The sequence below is a fragment of the Tympanuchus pallidicinctus genome, unplaced genomic scaffold (genome assembly GCF_026119805.1).
Source record: "Tympanuchus pallidicinctus isolate F22 unplaced genomic scaffold, pur_lepc_1.0 scaffold214, whole genome shotgun sequence".
In the NCBI taxonomy this organism is placed as follows: Eukaryota; Metazoa; Chordata; class Aves; order Galliformes; family Phasianidae; genus Tympanuchus; species Tympanuchus pallidicinctus.
The window spans coordinates 1-17,647 of record NW_026294738.1 but is presented as its reverse complement, the minus strand read 5'-3'; the positions used below and the strand labels follow the sequence as shown (position 1 = coordinate 17,647).

General features: G+C 57.6%; 1 long non-coding RNA gene across 1 annotated transcript; it reads left to right on the top strand.

Moving 5' to 3' along the window:
- Positions 1-114: 114 nt before the first annotated feature.
- LOC128081690 (uncharacterized) lies at positions 115-10,055 on the top strand. The gene is made up of 4 exons (XR_008207372.1): positions 115-231; positions 3,532-3,581; positions 4,978-5,027; positions 9,886-10,055. It is a non-coding gene; the product is annotated as an uncharacterized LOC128081690 (long non-coding RNA).
- Positions 10,056-17,647: the final 7,592 nt, after the last annotated feature.

Below are 17,647 nucleotides of genomic sequence, written 5' to 3'. Positions count from 1 at the left end.
TAGGGCGCTATGGGGCACTGTGTGTCTCTATGGGGCGCTATGGGGCACTGTGTGTCTCTATGGGGCGCTATGGGGCACTGTGTGTCTCTATATGGCGCTATGGGGCACTGCGTGTCTATAGGGCACTATGGGGCACTGTGTGTCTCTATAGGGCACTATGGGGCACTGTGTGTCTCTATGGGGCGCTATGGGGCACTGTGTGTCTCTATATGGCGCTATGGGGCACTGTGTGTCTATAGGGCGCTATGGGGCACTGCGTGTCTCTACAGGGCGCTATGGGGCACTGTGTGTCTCTACAGGGCGCTATGGGGCACTGTGTGTCTATAGGGCGCTATGGAGCACTGTGTGTCTACAGGGCGCTATGGGGCACTGTGTGTCTCTACAGGGCGCTATGGGGCACTGTGTGTCTATAGGGCGCTATGGGGCACTGTGTGTCTATAGGGCGCTATGGGGCACTGTGTGCCTATAGGGCGCTATGGAGCACTGTGTGTCTCTGTAGGGCGCTATGGGGCACTGTGTGTCTCTATAGGGCGCTATGGGGCACTGTGTGTCTCTATGGGGCGCTATGGGGCACTGTGTGTCTATAGGGCGCTATGGGGCACTGTGTGTCTCTCTTGGGGCTATGGGGCACTGTGTGTCTCTATAGGGCGCTATGGGGCACTGTGTGTCTCTATAGGGCGCTATGGGGCACTGCGTGCCTCTGTGGGGCACTATGGTGCACTGTGTGTCTCTATAGTGCGCTATGGGGCACTGTGTGTCTCTATAGGGCGCTATGGGGCACTGTGTGTCTCTACAGGGCGCTATTGGGCACTGTGTGTCTCTATGGGCACTATGGGGCACTGTGTGTCTCTATAGGGCGCTATGGGGCACTGTGTGTCTCTATGGGGCGCTATGGGGCACTGTGTGTCTCTACAGGGCGCTATGGGGCACTGTGTATCTCTATAGGGCGCTATGGGGCACTGTGTGACTCTATAGGGCGCTATGGGGCAATTTGTGTCTCTACAGGGCGCTATGGGGCACTGTGTATCTCTATAGGGCGCTATGGGGCACTGTGTGTCTCTGTAGGGCGCTATGGGGCACTGTGTGTCTCTACAGGGCGCTATGGGGCACTGTGTATCTCTATAGGGCGCTATGGGGCACTGTGACTCTATAGGGCGCTATGGGGCACTGTGTGTCTCTTTAGGGCGCTATGGGGCACTGTGTGTCTCTATAGGGCGCTATGGGGCACAGTGTGTCTCTACAGGGCGCTATGGGGCACTGTGTATCTCTATAGGGCGCTATGGGGCACTGTGACTCTATAGGGCGCTATGGGGCACTGTGTGTGTCTATAGGGCGCTATGGGGCACTGTGTGTCTCTATAGGGCGCTATGGGGCACTGTGTGTCTCTATAGGGCTCTATGGGGCACTGTGACTCTATAGGGCGCTATGGGGCAATTTGTGTCTCTACAGGGCGCTATGGGGCACTGTGTGTCTCTATGGGGCGCTATGGGGCACTGTGTGTCTCTATGGGGCGCTATGGGGCACTGTGTGTCTTTATCTGGCGCTATGGGGCACTGTGTGTCTCTATAGGGCGCTATGGGGCACTGTGTGTCTCTATAGGGCGCTATGGGGCACTGTGTGTCTCTATGGGCACTATGGGGCACTGTGTGTCTCTACAGGGCGCTATGGGGCACTGTGTGTCTCAATAGGGCGCTATGGGGCACTGTGTGTCTCTATAGGGCGCTATGGGGCACTGTGTGTCTCTACAGGGCGCTATGGGGCACTGTGTGTCTCTATAGGGCGCTATGGGGCACTGTGTGTCTCTACAGGGCGCTATGGGGCACTGTGTGTCTCTATAGGGCGCTATTGGGCACTGTGTGTCTCTATGGGCGCTATGGGGCACTGTGTGTCTCTATGGGGCGCTATGGGGCACTGTGTGTCTCTATAGGGCGCTATGGGGCACTGTGTGTCTCTCTTGGCGCTATGGGGCACTGTGTGTCTCTATGGGGCTCTATGGGGCACTGTGTATCTCTATAGGGCGCTATGGGGCACTGTGTGTCTCTGTAGGGCGCTATGGGGCACTGTGTGTCTCTACAGAGCGCTATGGGGCACTGTGTGTGTCTATAGGGCGCTATGGGGCACTGTGTGTCTCTATAGGGCGCTATGCGGCTCTGTGTGTCTCTATAGGGCGGTATGGGGCAATTTGTGTCTCTACAGGGCGCTATGGGGCACTGTGTGTCTCTATAGGGCGCTATGGGGCACTGTGACTCTATAGGGCGCTATGGGGCACTGTGTGTCTCTTTAGGGCGCTATGGGGCACTGTGTGTCTCTATAGGGCGCTATGGGGCACAGTGTGTCTCTACAGGGCGCTATGGGGCACTGTGTATCTCTACAGGGCGCTATGGGGCACTGTGACTCTATAGGGCGCTATGGGGCACTGTGTGTCTCTTTAGGGCGCTATGGGGCACTGTGTGTGTCTATAGGGCGCTATGGGGCACAGTGTGTCTCTACAGGGCGCTATGGGGCACTGTGTGTCTCTATGGGGCGCTATGGGGCACTGTGTGTCTTTATCTGGCGCTATGGGGCACTGTGTGTCTTTATAGGGCGCTATGGGGCACTGTGTGTCTCTATGGGGCGCTATGGGGCACTGTGTGTCTCTATAGGGCGCTATGGGGCAATTTGTGTCTCTACAGGGCGCTATGGGGCACTGTGTGTCTCTATGGGGCGCTATGGGGCACTGTGTGTCTTTATCTGGCGCTATGGGGCACTGTGTGTCTCTATGGGGCGCTATGGGGCACTGTGTGTCTCTATTGGGCGCTATGGGGCACTGTGTGTCTTTATCTGGCGCTATGGGGCACTGTGTCTCTCTATAGGGCGCTATGGGGCACTGTGTGTCTCTATAGGGCGCTATGGGTCACTGTGTGTCTATAGGGCGCTATGGGGCACTGTGTGTCTCTATAGGGCGCTATGGGGCACTGTGTGTCTCTATGGGCACTATGGGGCACTGTGTGTCTCTTGGCGCGATGGGGCACTGTGTGTCTCTATAGGGCGCTATGGGGCACTGTGTGTCTCTATAGGGCGCTATGGGGCACTGTGTGTCTCTTGGCGCGATGGGGCACTGTGTGTCTCTATAGGGCGCTATGGGGCACTGTGTGTCTCTATAGGGCGCAATGGGGCACTGTGTGTCTCTGTGGGGCACTATGGGTCACTGTGTGTCTATACGGCGCTATGGGGCACTGTGTGTCTCTACAGGGCGCTATGGGGCACTGTGTGTCTCTACGGGGCGCTATGGGGCACTGTGTGTCTCTATAGGGCGCTATGGGGCACTTTGTGTCTCTGTAGGGCGCTATGGGGCACTGTGTGTCTCTATAGGGCGCTATGGGGCACTGTGTGTCTCTACAGGGCGCTATGGGGCACTGTGTGTCTCTATAGGGCGCTATGGGGCACTGTGTGTCTCTATATTGCGCTATGGGGCACTGTGTGTCTCTATAGGGCGCTATGGGGCACTGTGTGTCTCTACGGGGCGCTATGGGGCACTGTGTGTCTCCATAGGGCGCTATGGGGCCCTGTGTGTCTCTACAGGGCGCTATGGGGCACTGTGTGTCTATAGGGCGCTATGGGGCACTGTGTGTCTCTATAGGGCGCTATGGGGCACTGTGTGTCTCTGTGGGGCACCATGGGTCACTGTGTGTCTATAGGGCGCTATGGGGCACTGTGTGTCTCTCCAGGGCGCTATGGGGCACTGTGTGTCTCTATAGGGCGCTATGGGGCACTGTGTGTCTCTATAGGGCGCTATGGGGCACTGTGTGTCTATAGGGCGCTATGGGGCACTGTGTGTCTCTCCAGGGCGCTATGGGGCACTGTGTGTCTCTATAAGGCGCTATGGGGCACTGTGTGTCTCTTTAGGGCGCTATGGGGCACAGTGTGTCTCTACAGGGCACTATGGGAAATGTGTGTCTCTACAGGGCGCTATGGGGCACTGTGTGTCTCTGTGGGGCACTATGGGGCACTGTGTGTCTATAGGGCGCTATGGGGCACTGTGTGTCTCTATAGGGCGCTATGGGGCACTGTGTGTCTCTGTGGAGCACTATGGGTCACTGTGTGTCTATAGGGCGCTATGGGGCACTGTGTGTCTCTATAGGGCGCTATGGGGCACTGTGTGTCTCTGTGGGGCACTATGGGTCACTGTGTGTCTATAGGGCGCTATGGGGCACTGTGTGTCTCTACAGGGCGCTATGGGGCACTGTGTGTCTCTATAGGGTGCTATGGGGCACTGTGTGTCTCTATATTGCGCTATGGGGCACTGTGTGTCTCTATGGGGCGCTATGGGGCACTGTGTGTCTATCGGGCGCTATGGGGCACTGTGTGTCTCTATAGGGCGCTATGGGGCACTGTGTGTCTCCATAGGGCGCTATGGGGCACTGTGTGTCTCTATAGGGCACTATGGGGCACTGTGTCTCTATAGGGCGCTATGGGGCACTGTGTGTCTCTACAGGGCGCTATGGGGCACTGTGTGTCTCTACAGGGCGCTATGGGGCACTGTGTGTCTCTATATTGCGCTATGGGGCACTGTGTGTCTCTATAGGGCGCTATGGGGCACTGTGTGTCTCTATAGGGCGCTATTGGGCACTGTGTGTCTCTATGGGCACTATGGGGCACTGTGTGTCTCTATAGGGCGCTATGGGGCACTGTGTGTCTCTATGGGGCGCTATGGGGCACTGTGTGTCTCTATAGGGCGCTATGGGGCACTGTGTGTCTCTTTTGGCGCTATGGGGCACTGTGTGTCTCTATGGGGCGCTATGGGGCACTGTGTGACTCTCTTGGGGATATGGGGCACTGTGTGTCTCTATATGGCGCTATGGGGCACTGTGTGTCTATAGGGCGCTATGGGGCACTGTGTGTCTCTATGGGGCGCTATGGGGCACTGTGTGTCTCTATGGGGCGCTATGGGGCACTGTGTGTCTCTATATGGCGCTATGGGGCACTGCGTGTCTATAGGGCACTATGGGGCACTGTGTGTCTCTATAGGGCACTATGGGGCACTGTGTGTCTCTATGGGGCGCTATGGGGCACTGTGTGTCTCTATATGGCGCTATGGGGCACTGTGTGTCTATAGGGCGCTATGGGGCACTGCGTGTCTCTACAGGGCGCTATGGGGCACTGTGTGTCTCTACAGGGCGCTATGGGGCACTGTGTGTCTATAGGGCGCTATGGAGCACTGTGTGTCTACAGGGCGCTATGGGGCACTGTGTGTCTCTACAGGGCGCTATGGGGCACTGTGTGTCTATAGGGCGCTATGGGGCACTGTGTGTCTATAGGGCGCTATGGGGCACTGTGTGCCTATAGGGCGCTATGGAGCACTGTGTGTCTCTGTAGGGCGCTATGGGGCACTGTGTGTCTCTATAGGGCGCTATGGGGCACTGTGTGTCTCTATGGGGCGCTATGGGGCACTGTGTGTCTATAGGGCGCTATGGGGCACTGTGTGTCTCTCTTGGGGCTATGGGGCACTGTGTGTCTCTATAGGGCGCTATGGGGCACTGTGTGTCTCTGTATGGCGCTATGGGGCACTGTGTGTCTCTATAGGGCGCTATGGGGCACTGCGTGTCTCTATAGGGCGCTATGGGGCACTGTGTGTCTATAGGGCGCTATGGGGCACTGTGTGTCTCTATAGGGCGCTATGGGGCACTGTGTGTCTCTACAGGGCGCTATGGGGCACTGTGTGTCTCTATAGGGCGCTATGGGGCACTGTGTGTCTCTATGGGGCGCTATGGGGCACTGTGTGTCTCTATGGGGCGCTATGGGGCACTGTGTGACTCTATAGGGCGCTATGGGGCACTGTGTGACTCTATACGGCGCTATGGGGCACTGTGTGTCTCTATAGGGCGCTATGGGGCACTGTGTGTCTCTCTTGGCGCTATGGGGCACTGTGTGTCTCTGTTGGGGCTATGGGGCACTGTGTGTCTCTATAGGGCGCTATGGGGCACTGTGTGTCTCTATAGGGCGCTATGGGGCACTGTGTGTCTCTGTATGGCGCTATGGGGCACTGTGTGTCTCTATAGGGCGCTATGGGGCACTGCGTGTCTCTATAGGGCGCTATGGGGCACTGTGTGTCTATAGGGCGCTATGGGGCACTGTGTGTCTCTATAGGGCGCTATGGGGCACTGTGTGTCTCTACAGGGCGCTATGGGGCACTGTGTGTCTCTATAGGGCGCTATGGGGCACTGTGTCTCTATAGGGCGCTATGGGGCACTGTGTGTCTCTGTACGACGCTATGGGGCACTGTGTGTCTCTATAGGGCGCTATGGGGCACTGTGTGTCTCTATAGGGCGCTATGGGGCACTGTGTGACTCTATACGGCGCTATGGGGCACTGTGTGTCTCTATAGGGCGCTATGGGGCACTGTGTGTCTCTATAGGGCGCTATGGGGCACTGTATGTCTCTACAGGGCGCTATGGGGCACTGTGTGTCTCTATGGGGCGCTATGGGGCACTGTGTGTCTCTCTTGGCGCTATGGGGCACTGTGTGTCTCTATGGGGCGCTATGGGGCACTGTGTGTCTCTATAGGGCGCTATGGGGCACTGTGTGTCTCTATGGGGCGCTATGGGGCACTGTGTCTCTATAGGGCGCTATGGGGCACTGTGTGTCTCTGTTGGGGCTATGGGGCACTGTGTGTCTCTATGGGGCGCTATGGGGCACTGTGTGTTTTTATAGGGCGCTATGGGGCACTGTGTGTCTCTATGGGGCGCTATGGGGCACTGTGTGTCTCTATAGGGCGCTATGGGGCACTGTGTGTCTCTATGGGGCGCTATGGGGCACTGTGTGTCTCTACAGGGCGCTATGGGGCACTGTGTGTCTATAGGGCGCTATGGAGCACTGTGTGTCTCTGTACGGCGCTATGGGGCACTGTGTGTCTCTATAGGGCGCTATGGGGCACTGCGTGTCTCTATGGGGCGCTATGGGGCACTGTGTGTCTCTATAGCGCGCTATGGGGCACTGTGTGTCTCTACAGGGCGCTATGGGGCACTGTGTGTCTCTATGGGGCGCTATGGGGCACTGTGTGTCTCTGTAGGGCGCTATGGGGCACTGTGTGTCTCTCTTGGGGCTATGGGGCACTGTGTGTCTCTACAGGGCGCTATGGGGCACTGTGTGTCTATAGGGCGCTATGGGGCACTGTGTGTCTCTATAGGGCGCTATGGGGCACTGTGTCTCTCTCTTGGGGCTATGGGGCACTGTGTGTCTCTATAGGGCGCTATGGGGCACTGTGTGTCTCTACAGGGCGCTATGGGGAACTGTGTGTCTCTCTAGGGCGCTATGGGGCACTGTGTGTCTCTATAGGGCGCTATGGGGCACTGTGTGTCTACAGGGCGCTATGGGGCACTGTGTGTCTCTATAGGGCGCTATGGGGCACTGTGTGTCTTTGTACGGCGCTATGGGGCACTGTGTGTCTCTATAGGGCGCTATGGGGCACTGTGTGTCTCTATGGGGCGCTATGGGACACTGTGTCTCTGTAAGGCGCTATGGGGCACTGTGTGTCTCTATAGGGCGCTATGGGTCACTGTGTGTCTATAGTGCGCTATGGGGCACTGTGTGTCTCTGTAGGGCGCTATGGGGCACTGTGTGTCTATAGGGCGCTATGGGGCGCTGTGTGTCTTTATAGGGCGCTATGGGGCACTGTGTGTCTCTATAGGGCGCTATGGGGCACTGTGTGTCTCTATGGGGCGCTATGGGGCACTGTGTGTCTCTATAGGGCGCTATGGGGCACTGTGTGTCTCTACAGGGCGCTATGGGGCACTGTGTGTCTCTATAGGGCGCTATGGGGCACTGTGTGTCTATAGGGCGCTATGGGGCGCTGTGTGTCTCTATAGGGCGCTATGGGGCACTGTGTGTCTCTATAGGGCGCTATGGGGCACTGTGTGTCTCTATGGGGCGCTATGGGGCACTGTGTGTCTCTACAGGGCGCTATGGGGCACTGTGTGTCTCTATAGGGCGCTATGGGGCACTGTGTCTCTCTCTTGGGGCTATGGGGCACTGTGTGTCTCTATAGGGCGCTATGGGGCACTGTGTGTCTCTATAGGGCGCTATGGGGCACTGTGTCTCTCTCTTGGGGCTATGGGGCACTGTGTGTCTCTACAGGGCGCTATGGGGCACTGTGTGTCTCTATAGGGCGCTATGGGGCACTGTGTGTCTCTGTTGGGGCTATGGGGCACTGTGTGTCACTACAGGGCGCTATGGGGCACTGTATGTCTCTATAGGGCGCAATGGGGCACTGTGTCTCTATAGGGCGCTATGGGGCACTGTGTGTCTCTATAGGGCGCTATGGGGCACTGTGTGGCTCTACAGGGCGCTATGGGGCACTGTGTGTCTCTATAGGGCGCTATGGGGCACTGTGTCTCTATAGGGCGCTATGGGGCACTGTGTGTCTCTGTACGACGCTATGGGGCACTGTGTGTCTCTATAGGGCGCTATGGGGCTCTGTGTGTCTCTATAGGGCGCTATGGGGCACTGTGTGACTCTATACGGCGCTATGGGGCACTGTGTGTCTCTATAGGGCGCTATGGGGCACTGTGTGTCTCTACAGGGCGCTATGGGGCACTGTGTGTCTCTCTTGGCGCTATGGGGCACTGTGTGTCTCTATGGGGCGCTATGGGGCACTGTGTGTCTCTATAGGGCGCTATGGGGCACTGTGTGTCTCTATGGGGCGCTATGGGGCACTGTGTCTCTATAGGGCGCTATGGGGCACTGTGTGTCTCTGTTGGGGCTATGGGGCACTGTGTGTCTCTATGGGGCGCTATGGGGCACTGTGTGTCTTTATAGGGCGCTATGGGGCACTGTGTGTCTCTATGGGGCGCTATGGGGCACTGTGTGTCTCTATGGGGCGCTATGGGGCACTGTGTGTCTCTACAGGGCGCTATGGGGCACTGTGTGTCTATAGGGCGCTATGGGGCACTGTGTGTCTATAGGGCGCTATGGAGCACTGTGTGTCTCTGTACGGCGCTATGGGGCACTGTGTGTCTCTATATGGCGCTATGGGGCACTGCGTGTCTCTATGGGGCGCTATGGGGCACTGTGTGTCTCTACAGGGCGCTATGGGGCACTGTGTGTCTCTATGGGGCGCTATGGGGCACTGTGTTTCTCTGTAGGGCGCTATGGGGCACTGTGTGTCTCTATAGGGCGCTATGGGGCACTGTGTGTCTCTCTTGGGGCTATGGGGCACTGTGTGTCTATAGGGCGCTATGGGGCACTGTGTGTCTCTATAGGGCGCTATGGGGCACTGTGTCTCTCTCTTGGGGCTATGGGGCACTGTGTGTCTCTATAGGGCGCTATGGGGCACTGTGTGTCTCTACAGGGCGCTATGGGGCACTGTGTGTCTCTCTAGGGCGCTATGGGGCACTGTGTGTCTCTATAGGGCGCTATGGGGCACTGTGTGTCTACAGGTCGCTATGGGGCACTGTGTGTCTCTATAGGGCGCTATGGGGCACTGTGTGTCTTTGTACGGCGCTATGGGGCACTGTGTGTCTCTATAGGGCGCTATGGGGCACTGTGTGTCTCTATGGGGCGCTATGGGGCACTGTGTCTCTGTAAGGCGCTATGGGGCACTGTGTGTCTCTATAGGGCGCTATGGGGCACTGTGTCTCTATAGGGCGCTATGGGGCACTGTGTGTCTCTATAGGGCGCTATGGGGCACTGTGTGTCTATAGGGCGCTATGGGGCGCTGTGTGTCTTTATAGGGCGCTATGGGGCACTGTGTGTCTCTATAGGGCGCTATGGGGCACTGTGTGTCTCTATGGGGCGCTATGGGGCACTGTGTGTCTCTATAGGGCGCTATGGGGCACTGTGTGTCTCTACAGGGCGCTATGGGGCACTGTGTGTCTCTATAGGGCGCTATGGGGCACTGTGTGTCTATAGGGCGCTATGGGGCGCTGTGTGTCTCTATAGGGCGCTATGGGGCACTGTGTGTCTCTATAGGGCGCTATGGGGCACTGTGTGTCTCTATGGGGCGCTATGGGGCACTGTGTGTCTCTACAGGGCGCTATGGGGCACTGTGTGTCTCTATGGGGCTCTATGGGGCACTGTGTGTCTCTCTTGGGGCTATGGGGCACTGTGTGTCTCTATAGGGCGCTATGGGGCACTGTGTGTCTCTACAGGGCGCTATGGGGCACTGTGTGTCTCTATAGGGCGCTATGGGGCACTGTGTGTCTCTATAGGGCGCTATGGGGCACTGTGTGTCTCTGTAGGGCGCTATGGGGCACTGTGTGTCTCTATGGGGCGCTATGGGGCACTGTGTGTCACTACAGGGCGCTATGGGGCACTGTATGTCTCTATAGGGCGCAATGGGGCACTGTGTCTCTATAGGGCGCTATGGGGCACTGTGTGTCTCTATAGGGCGCTATGGGGCACTGTGTGTCTCTGTAGGGCGCTATGGGGCACTGTGTGTCTCTATAGGGCGCTATGGGGCACTGTGTGTCTCTATAGGGCGCTATGGGGCACTGTGTGTCTCTCTTGGGGCTATGGGGCACTGTGTGTCTATAGGGCGCTATGGGGCACTGTGTGTCTCTATAGGCCGCTATGGGGCACTGTGTGTCTCTATAGGGCGCTATGGGGCACTGTGTGTCTCTACAGGGCGCTATGGGGCACTGTGTGTCTCTCTAGGGCGCTATGGGGCACTGTGTGTCTCTATAGGGCGCTATGGGGCACTGTGTGTCTATAGGGCGCTATGGGGCACTGTGTGTCACTACAGGGCGCTATGGGGCACTGTATGTCTCTATAGGGCGCAATGGGGCACTGTGTCTCTATAGGGCGCTATGGGGCACTGTGTGTCTCTATAGGGCGCTATGGGGCACTGTGTGTCTCTACAGGGCGCTATGGGGCACTGTGTGTCTCTATAGGGCGCTATGGGGCACTGTGTCTCTATAGGGCGCTATGGGGCACTGTGTGTCTCTGTACGACGCTATGGGGCACTGTGTGTCTCTATAGGGCGCTATGGGGCTCTGTGTGTCTCTATAGGGCGCTATGGGGCACTGTGTGACTCTATAGGGCGCTATGGGGCACTGTGTGTCTCTATAGGGCGCTATGGGGCACTGTATGTCTCTACAGGGCGCTATGGGGCACTGTGTGTCTCTATGGGGCGCTATGGGGCACTGTGTGTCTCTCTTGGCGCTATGGGGCACTGTGTGTCTCTATGGGGCGCTATGGGGCACTGTGTGTCTCTATAGGGCGCTATGGGGCACTGTGTGTCTCTATGGGGCGCTATGGGGCACTGTGTCTCTATAGGGCGCTATGGGGCACTGTGTGTCTCTGTTGGGGCTATGGGGCACTGTGTGTCTCTATGGGGCGCTATGGGGCACTGTGTGTCTTTATAGGGCGCTATGGGGCACTGTGTGTCTCTATGGGGCGCTATGGGGCACTGTGTGTCTCTATAGGGCGCTATGGGGCACTGTGTGTCTCTATGGGGCGCTATGGGGCACTGTGTGTCTCTACAGGGCGCTATGGGGCACTGTGTGTCTATAGGGCGCTATGGGGCACTGTGTGTCTCTCTTGGCGCTATGGGGCACTGTGTGTCTCTATGGGGCGCTATGGGGCACTGTGTGTCTCTATAGGGCGCTATGGGGCACTGTGTGTCTCTATGGGGCGCTATGGGGCACTGTGTCTCTATAGGGCGCTATGGGGCACTGTGTGTCTCTGTTGGGGCTATGGGGCACTGTGTGTCTCTATGGGGCGCTATGGGGCACTGTGTGTTTTTATAGGGCGCTATGGGGCACTGTGTGTCTCTATGGGGCGCTATGGGGCACTGTGTGTCTCTATAGGGCGCTATGGGGCACTGTGTGTCTCTCTTGGGGCTATGGGGCACTGTGTGTCTATAGGGCGCTATGGGGCACTGTGTGTCTCTATAGGGCGCTATGGGGCACTGTGTCTCTCTCTTGGGGCTATGGGGCACTGTGTGTCTCTATAGGGCGCTATGGGGCACTGTGTGTCTCTCTTGGGGCTATGGGGCACTGTGTGTCTATAGGGCGCTATGGGGCACTGTGTGTCTCTATAGGGCGCTATGGGGCACTGTGTCTCTCTCTTGGGGCTATGGGGCACTGTGTGTCTCTATAGGGCGCTATGGGGCACTGTGTGTCTCTACAGGGCGCTATGGGGCACTGTGTGTCTCTCTAGGGCGCTATGGGGCACTGTGTGTCTCTATAGGGCGCTATGGGGCACTGTGTGTCTACAGGGCGCTATGGGGCACTGTGTGTCTCTATAGGGCGCTATGGGGCACTGTGTGTCTTTGTACGGCGCTATGGGGCACTGTGTGTCTCTATAGGGCGCTATGGGGCACTGTGTGTCTCTATGGGGCGCTATGGGGCACTGTGTCTCTGTAAGGCGCTATGGGGCACTGTGTGTCTCTATAGGGCGCTATGGGGCACTGTGTCTCTATAGGGCGCTATGGGGCACTGTGTGTCTCTATAGGGCGCTATGGGGCACTGTGTGTCTATAGGGCGCTATGGGGCGCTGTGTGTCTTTATAGGGCGCTATGGGGCACTGTGTGTCTCTATAGGGCGCTATGGGGCACTGTGTGTCTCTATGGGGCGCTATGGGGCACTGTGTGTCTCTATAGGGCGCTATGGGGCACTGTGTGTCTCTACAGGGCGCTATGGGGCACTGTGTGTCTCTATAGGGCGCTATGGGGCACTGTGTGTCTATAGGGCGCTATGGGGCGCTGTGTGTCTCTATAGGGCGCTATGGGGCACTGTGTGTCTCTATAGGGCGCTATGGGGCACTGTGTGTCTCTACGGGGCGCTATGGGGCACTGTGTGTCTCTACAGGGCGCTATGGGGCACTGTGTGTCTCTATGGGGCTCTATGGGGCACTGTGTGTCTCTCTTGGGGCTATGGGGCACTGTGTGTCTCTATAGGGCGCTATGGGGCACTGTGTGTCTCTACAGGGCGCTATGGGGCACTGTGTGTCTCTATAGGGCGCTATGGGGCACTGTGTGTCTCTGTAGGGCGCTATGGGGCACTGTGTGTCACTACAGGGCGCTATGGGGCACTGTATGTCTCTGTAGGGCGCAATGGGGCACTGTGTCTCTATAGGGCGCTATGGGGCACTGTGTGTCTCTATAGGGCGCTATGGGGCACTGTGTGTCTCTATAGGGCGCTATGGGGCACTGTGTGTCTCTATAGGGCGCTATGGGGCACTGTGTGTCTCTATAGGGCGCTATGGGGCGCTGTGTGTCTCTATAGGGCGCTATGGGGCACTGTGTGTCTCTCTTGGGGCTATGGGGCACTGTGTGTCTCTATAGGGCGCTATGGGGCACTGTGTGTCTATAGGGCGCTATGGGGCGCTGTGTGTCTTTATAGGGCGCTATGGGGCACTGTGTGTCTCTATAGGGCGCTATGGGGCACTGTGTGTCTCTCTTGGGGCTATGGGGCACTGTGTGTCTATAGGGCGCTATGGGGCACTGTGTGTCTCTATAGGGCGCTATGGGGCACTGTGTGTCTCTCTTGGGGCTATGGGGCACTGTGTCTCTATAGGGCGCTATGGGGCACTGTGTGTCTCTATAGGGCGCTATGGGGCACTGTGTGTCTCTACAGGGCGCTATGGGGCACTGTGTGTCTCTCTAGGGCGCTATGGGGCACTGTGTGTCTCTATAGGGCGCTATGGGGCACTGTGTGTCTATAGGGCGCTATGGGGCACTGTGTGTCTCTATAGGGCGCTATGGGGCACTGTGTGTCTTTGTACGGCGCTATGGGGCACTGTGTGTCTCTATAGGGCGCAATGGGGCACTGTGTGTCTCTATGGGGCGCTATGGGGCACTGTGTCTCTATAGGGCGCTTTGGGGCACTGTGTGTCTCTATAGGGCGCTATGGGGCACTGTGTGTCTCTATAGGGCGCTATGGGGCGCTGTGTGTCTCTATAGGGCGCTATGGGGCACTGTGTGTCTCTCTTGGGGCTATGGGGCACTGTGTGTCTCTATAGGGCGCTATGGGGCACTGTGTGTCTATACGGCGCTATGGGGCACTGTGTGTCTCTACAGGGCGCTATGGGGCACTGTGTGTCTCTATAGGGTGCTATGGGGCACTGTGTGTCTATAGGGCGCTATGGGGCGCTGTGTGTCTCTATAGGGCGCTATGGGGCACTGTGTGTCTCTATAGGGCGCTATGGGGCACTGTGTGTCTCTATGGGGCGCTATGGGGCACTGTGTGTCTCTACAGGGCGCTATGGGGCACTGTGTGTCTCTATGGGGCGCTATGGGGCACTGTGTGTCTCTCTTGGGGCTATGGGGCACTGTGTGTCTCTATAGGGCGCTATGGGGCACTGTGTGTCTCTATAGGGCGCTATAGGGCACTGTGTCTCTCTCTTGGGGCTATGGGGCACTGTGTGTCTCTATAGGGCGCTATGGGGCACTGTGTGTCTCTACAGGGCGCTATGGGGCACTGTGTGTGTCTATAGGGCGCTATGGGGCACTGTGTGTCTCTACAGGGCGCTATGGGGCACTGTGTGTCACTACAGGGCGCTGTGGGGCACTGTATGTCTCTATAGGGCGCAATGGGGCACTGTGTCTCTATAGGGCGCTATGGGGCACTGTGTGTCTCTATAGGGCGCTATGGGGCACTGTGTGTCTCTACAGGGCGCTATGGGGCACTGTGTGTCTCTATAGAGCGCTGTGGGGCACTGTGTGTCTCTATAGGGCGCTATGGGGCACTGTGTGTCTATAGGGCGCTATGGGGCACTGTGTGTCTCTATAGGGCGCTATGGGGCACTGTGTGTCTCTATAGGGCGCTATGGGGCACTGTGTGTCTCTATAGGGCGCTATGGGGCACTGTGTGTCTCTACAGGGCGCTATGGGGCACTGTGTGTCTCTAAAGGGCGCTATGGGGCACTGTGTGTCTCTATAGGGCGCTATGGGGCACTGTGTGTCTCTATACGGCGCTATGGGGCACTGCGTGTCTCTAAAGGGCGCTATGGGGCACTGTGTGTCTCTATAGGGCGCTATGGGGCACTGTGTGTCTCTAAAGGGCGCTATGGGGCACTGTGTGTCTCTATAGGGCGCTATGGGGCACTGTGTGTCTCTAAAGGGCGCTATGGTGCACTGTGTGTCTATAGGGCGCTATGGGGCACTGTGTGTCTCTATAGGGCGCTATGGGGCACTGTGTGTCTATAGGGCGCTATGGGGCACTGTGTGTCTCTATAGGGCGCTATGGGGCACTGTGTGTCTCTCTTGGGGCTATGGGGCACTGTGTGTCTCTATAGGGCGCTATGGGGCACTGTGTGTCTCTACAGGGCGCTATGGGGCACTGTGTGTCTCTATAGGGCGCTATGGGGCACTGTGTGTCTATAGGGCGCTATGGGGCACTGTGTGTCTCTACAGGGCGCTATGGGGCACTGTGTGTCTCTATAGGGCGCTATGGGGCACTGTGTGTCTCTATGGGGCGCTATGGGGCACTGTGTGTCTCTACGGGGCGCTATGGGGCACTGTGTGTCTCTACAGGGCGCTATGGGGCACTGTGTGTCTCTACAGGGCGCTATGGGGCACTGTGTGTCTCTATAGGGCGCTATGGAGCACTGTGTGTCTCTACAGGGCGCTATGGGGCACTGTGTGTCTCTAAAGGGCGCTATGGGGCACTGTGTGTCTCTATAGGGCGCTATGGGGCACTGTGTGTCTCTAAAGGGCGCTATGGGGCACTGTGTGTCTATAGGGCGCTATGGGGCACTGTGTGTCTCTATAGGGCGCTATGGGGCACTGTGTGTCTATAGGGCACTATGGGGCACTGTGTGTCTCTATAGGGCACTATGGGGCACTGCGTGTCTCTACAGGGCGCTATGGGGCACTGTGTGTCTCTATAGGGCGCTATGGGGCACTGTGTCTCTATAGGGCGCTATGGGGCACTGTGTGTCTCTATAGGGCGCTATGGGGCACTGTGTCTCTATAGGGCGCTATGGGGCTCTGTGTGTCTCTATAGGGCGCTATGGGGCACTGTGCGTCTCTATAGGGCACTATGGGGCACTGTGTGTCTATAGGGCGCTATGGGGCACTGTGTGTCTATAGGGCACTATGGGGCACTGCGTGTCTCTATAGGGCGCTATGGGGCACTGTGTGTCTCTATAGGGCGCTATGGGGCACTGTGCGTCTCTATAGGGCACTATGGGGCACTGTGTGTCTCTATAGGGCGCTATGGGGCACTGTGTGTCTCTATAGGGCGCTATGGGGCACTGTGTGTCTATAGGGCACTATGGGGCACTGCGTGTCTCTATAGGGCGCTATGGGGCACTGTGTGTCTCTATAGGGCACTATGGGGCACTGCGTGTCTCTACAGGGCGCTATGGGGCACTGTGTCTCTATAGGGCGCTATGGGGCACTGTGTGTCTCTATAGGGCGCTATGGGGCACTGTGTCTCTATAGGGCGCTATGGGGCACTGTGTGTCTCTATAGGGCGCTATGGGGCACTGTGTGTCTCTATAGGGCGCTATGGGGCACTGTGTGTCTCTACAGGGCGCTATGGGGCACTGTGTGTCTCTAAAGGGCGCTATGGGGCACTGTGTGTCTCTATAGGGCGCTATGGGGCACTGTGTGTCTCTATACGGCGCTATGGGGCACTGTGTGTCTCTATAGGGCGCTATGGGGCACTGTGTGTCTCTAAAGGGCGCTATGGTGCACTGTGTGTCTATAGGGCGCTATGGGGCACTGTGTGTCTCTATAGGGCGCTATGGGGCACTGTGTGTCTATAGGGCGCTATGGGGCACTGTGTGTCTCTATAGGGCGCTATGGGGCACTGTGTGTCTCTCTTGGGGCTATGGGGCACTGTGTGTCTCTATAGGGCGCTATGGGGCACTGTGTGTCTCTACAGGGCGCTATGGGGCACTGTGTGTCTCTATAGGGCGCTATGGGGCACTGTGTGTCTATAGGGCGCTATGGGGCACTGTGTGTCTCTACAGGGCGCTATGGGGCACTGTGTGTCTCTATAGGGCGCTATGGGGCACTGTGTGTCTCTATAGGGCGCTATGGGGCACTGTGTGTCTCTATGGGGCGCTATGGGGCACTGTGTGTCTCTACAGGGCGCTATGGGGCACTGTGTGTCTCTACAGGGCGCTATGGGGCACTGTGTGTCTCTATAGGGCGCTATGGAGCACTGTGTGTCTCTACAGGGCGCTATGGGGCACTGTGTGTCTCTAAAGGGCGCTATGGGGCACTGTGTGTCTCTATAGGGCGCTATGGGGCACTGTGTGTCTCTAAAGGGCGCTATGGGGCACTGTGTGTCTATAGGGCGCTATGGGGCACTGTGTGTCTCTATAGGGCGCTATGGGGCACTGTGTGTCTATAGGGCACTATGGGGCACTGTGTGTCTCTATAGGGCACTATGGGGCACTGCGTGTCTCTACAGGGCGCTATGGGGCACTGTGTGTCTCTATAGGGCGCTATGGGGCACTGTGTCTCTATAGGGCGCTATGGGGCACTGTGTGTCTCTATAGGGCGCTATGGGGCACTGTGTCTCTATAGGGCGCTATGGGGCTCTGTGTGTCTCTATAGGGCGCTATGGGGCACTGTGCGTCTCTATAGGGCACTATGGGGCACTGTGTGTCTATAGGGCGCTATGGGGCACTGTGTGTCTATAGGGCACTATGGGGCACTGCGTGTCTCTATAGGGCGCTATGGGGCACTGTGTGTCTCTATAGGGCGCTATGGGGC